At 42.4% G+C, this 4,407-nt stretch overlaps 1 long non-coding RNA gene across 1 annotated transcript; it reads right to left on the reverse strand.

Moving 5' to 3' along the window:
- Nucleotides 1–715: 715 nt before the first annotated feature.
- LOC141928888 (uncharacterized) lies at nucleotides 716–2,521 on the reverse strand. Its single transcript, XR_012624895.1, has 3 exons — nucleotides 2,467–2,521; nucleotides 1,823–1,985; nucleotides 716–835 (listed from the first exon to the last, which is right to left on the reverse strand). It is a non-coding gene; the product is annotated as an uncharacterized LOC141928888 (long non-coding RNA).
- Between the last annotated feature and the right edge of the window lie 1,886 nt (nucleotides 2,522–4,407).

Below are 4,407 nucleotides of genomic sequence, written 5' to 3' on the forward strand. Positions count from 1 at the left end.
AGACAGAGAATTTTTAGGCAATCTGAGTAGCTCTTTTTTCAAATGCCGCTTTCCCAGCTCCCCATATAGTCATTTGGTGGCTATCACCAGCTACTGAAGAGGACTGAGGTTTGGCTGTTCAAGAGGCAAGTGGCAACAGTAAGCAGGATCTGGCAGACAGCAAGATGATGTAAGTTTTGGAGTGCTTCTTTCTGGCCACTGGAATGAGCTAGAGAACGGAGCTTTAATCAAAAGCCACTAGTCTGGAACTATTTTAAAACCGCCTCAGCAGCTCACCTGGCAACAGCCTTACACATGTGCCTTATTATTGCAAAACATATTATCCTACTGTGCACTGATTGTGCCCACAAAATTATGGTTGGGTTTCTACTGCTGAGGCAAAAGCACGACTGGAATGCTAGCTGTGGAAGTATTAATGAAAGACATGGGTGTATGCTCTTAGAGCTATCAAAAAACAATTATATGATTCATAGAATTCCAAGATATCCCTGAATCTGGAAAAATTTAGTTCTTCAAACTATAGTTTTAAGATATACACAGGCTCCATTACTTAAAATGAGAATCCTGGCTGCATTGCTAGTAAAGCTGAACGGCAGCTTTTAGCACATATTTGACTTTCCACATCAGTCACGTGATTTCACCTAACCTTGTGTTTACTGGTTATAGGAATTTTACCCACTGAGAAGTTGCCTCCTGCCTTTGTTCACATCAATTCCAGTGGAGTTCAAGGATATTGGATTCCCATGCAGGATAGAAGCCAAACGTTACAGGAACTTGTATAGCAACAGATGCTGGTGCAGATCAGATGATTAAGTAGCCCCAAGCTCTGTCTGGCCTATGGACATGAACAAGGAAAAAGATGGCTTTACAGATTGTTTGACATTTCTTGTAGGGTAACACTGTGTTGCTGAGCTCATGGTTTATATTTACATGCCTGTTCCTGAGGTCAGACATCCCTACTTACCCAGGAATAGCCACTGACTTCTGACATTGGAAACTCAGTTTCAAGTCCCTGCACTACTGGAATCAGCCACTAATTTGAAGCAATGTCTCCCACATCTGAACCGACTGCTCTAAATACAGTGCTGTTGACTGTATCGTTTAATTGTAACCCTGCAATGTCAAAGTAGTTGCTAACCACAAAGAAAGAGTCCCAACCTGGCAAGTGACAACGTATGAGAAGGAGTGGGGCAACTGGAAGATGATGATGATAAGCATAACTGTTATCAAGCAGTGTCAGAGCAAACCAGCTGCCTGGGAGGAAACTCTCTGTAGCTTTCGATGCATTTCTGAAGGCATCAACTGTGCTAAGAGAGGGGTACATTTGGTCAGTGCAGGAGGGCCTGAGGTTTGAATGTTGAGCTGTACTGCAAGTTTGCATAGTTATGTTTTCTCTGTTGATGAAACTGCCTGTCAAAGAAGTGGGAGTTACCAAATTTGACCAGTGGCCCTGAAGTTTTCCTCTGAACCCCATTAATGACATGGGGACTTGAGCAGATTTCATCTTTATATTTTCCAAAATCTGGTTTAAATTTTCCTTTTCTCTTTCAAGAGCAGGTACTACAGGACTGATTCAGTGGGTCAGATCTCCAGGATGGCACAAACTAGCATGACCTGTGTTAAGGTGATTCTGATGAAGCCATTTCAGTTTATACTGGTTGAATGTCTTGCCAAAAATCTTATCCCAGAATGGCCATTATTCCATTTTGGCACATTTACACTCCTGTGCTCCTCCAGATGACTAATGTTGGTGTGAGGAGTTGGGGAAAGGAAGAAAGACCATCTGTCTGCTTCCATTCAAAACTAGACATTCCTAACTTACTCATGTTTCCAAATCATCCATTCTTGCAGGGGTGGAGAATTTTGCTTGCTTTGGATTCTTAGCCTTGTGGTCCCAAACATATTGTCCGAAAATCAAAAAGTAAGGAACCAGGAATGTCACGGCTTCTTGCTTGTTGGTACTGGGCTATGTAGATCCCCTAGTCCTGGCAGAAGACAGATATATCTCAACAGAGGAAACAGACAATAAGTAGCCTGTAACATTTACAACTAGCAGATTAGGTAGCTGCTGTCCCCAGTAACACATCTGAAGCACTTGACACCAGCAAGTGCCAGACAAAGTAGGTTACTGAGCTGTGGATGATAGTCCTATCTCCAACAGCAATAACTGCTGTAACTTACCCAACACATTCCCATACCAATTAACATCTTAACTGTGCACACATTGCCTAAAGGATCTAGGGAATTTGACAAGGGATTAGTTGAGATAACTTGGTGTTATTTTTATCGTGATCATACCAGTGTTGTATCTTCCCTCTATAAAGATAGGCTTAACAGCATTGTCTGGTAGTGAGTAAGCTTCAGTGTGTTACTGTTGCCTCCAGATTAAGTTTTTATATCTTGGCAAGTAGAAATAGGGGCTCTCCTGAGTGACACTAATACAGCCGTCTGCTCCCTCACACTGACCTCGTAGACATCTAGTGTGTTGTACAAATGCTCCAGCGTAGTTGCCTAGATAGAATAGCACTGGCCTGGGATGTCCTTTTCAATCCTGTTTACCTGCAAATATCTGTAGAGATAAAAGCATGAGTACAAATTAGAGGCAGAAACTCCTTCATAAAATATGGACAAACATTAAACAAAAAGGCAAGTCAACTCTCCAGCATGGTTCACTGGGATTCACCTTCTGCAGGAGAATTGTTTGGCATCATTCCAAGTTAGATTCATATTCACATCCCCACAAAGCTGTCTAGGAACTAGACCAGTGTAAGATCAAAGCACCTCTCAGTCTTTAGTGCATTTAATCTTGCCATCTCTCTCTGAGGTTTATGTGCAATTATCCCATTTTACAGATGGGGTAGAAAATGTAGAGGCTAAAAGACTTGACTAAGGTCATACAGGAAGTCTGTGGGAGGATGAGGTATTGAACTGACTAACTTCATCTCCTGGGTGAGACACCATCTCCAGTGCGGCACTGGAGGTTTGCCTTTATCACAGCAGCGGACTCTGAAAGAAGACGAGGAGAATCCCTGCTGACAGCGACTGTATCTACGTGAACACATAAAGGGAAGGAATGAAGGGAATTGTGTGGGATGGTTTACAGCTTTGATCAGTTTGTTTATGGTACTGTGATAAGATGTTAGTAAAGCAAGTCTCTTTGGGAATGAAAAAATCTTGGTTCAAGCTGTAGGATATTTATTGATTAAAAATAATAGCTGATACTTTTCAATGCCTTTGATTCTAACACAGTTTGCACGCTAGAACTGCCGTGCTAGAAGTGATACTTCTGACATGCCGACACTTGAACAGCTCCATGCAGAGCAGCGTGCCACACCACTGTTGCTGAGGGAAGGAAATGTGGTGAGAATTAAGAATGCAATTATTCAGCTTGGGCTTTTGCCAGAACACAAAGAACAACACCCAGCTTCTTACAAAAAATAAACTCATTAGATCTTTAGTTACAAAATATGGAAAGATTAAAAATCCCTAGCACAACAAGCTTTTCATGCTTCAAGGCAAGGACTGGGGATTTTCTCAGAATGGAATAGCTATTATCAAGATTCATTCAAATTTATCACTGAACTTTCAGAAGTGCTACCCTATGACACCTCTAGGCCAAGATACAGCGTATCCCGCAGTCAGAGGCACCACCCCTTTGTTTCTTGCAAAGAGAGAAGAGTAGCCAAGTTCTACATGTGACTGGCACTTTGCTTCTACCCTCTTCCCCTTCAAAGCCTGTAGGCATGTCAGAGTCTCCTGGCAGAGCTCATGAAGCTGTGGAGCACATCCTGGAGCGTCTGTGTCAGACTGGGTAGCACAGGGCCAGACCAGACTGCTCACAGCTCTGCCTTTGGTCTGGGAACTGAGGGTTTGAAATTGAAGACTTCTGCACTGGTGCACCACGTTACTGGAAATTTCCCAACCCTGCTGGCATTTCTATGTAAAGCAGCATAACCTGGTTTCAGATCTATCCATGTATCTATCTAAATAACAAGGCAATAGGCAATACTACAAATGTCTGTTTCATTGAAGTGGCAGGTTAGAACTCATAGATGACCACAAAACCGAACATTGCTATGAGATGACAGGATAACATGCGTCACCTTTTCTATGGTTCAGTAAGAATTCCTTTTTCTACAGTCAGCCTTTCCCTGTGCCTGAAGAGACCACTCTACGTAGTCTTTGTTTAAGTTAAAGAAAACCAAATGAGAAACCCCAGCCCTTCAAACAGGGCTTTGATAAGCCCAGTGCATCTTTTTATTTCGTCTTTAAGGGTGCAGAATCTTCTTGGAAAGCTACTCCCTAGCATCGGACTACATTGTCTACTCTTGGAAGCAGGAGGCTTTCAAAACTGCTCTGGGGTAGAAAGACAAAGAAAGTAATTAGTTTCTTCAACTACATGGTTTT

This window comes from Strix aluco, chromosome 12 (assembly GCF_031877795.1).
Source record: "Strix aluco isolate bStrAlu1 chromosome 12, bStrAlu1.hap1, whole genome shotgun sequence".
Taxonomy (NCBI): Eukaryota; Metazoa; Chordata; class Aves; order Strigiformes; family Strigidae; genus Strix; species Strix aluco.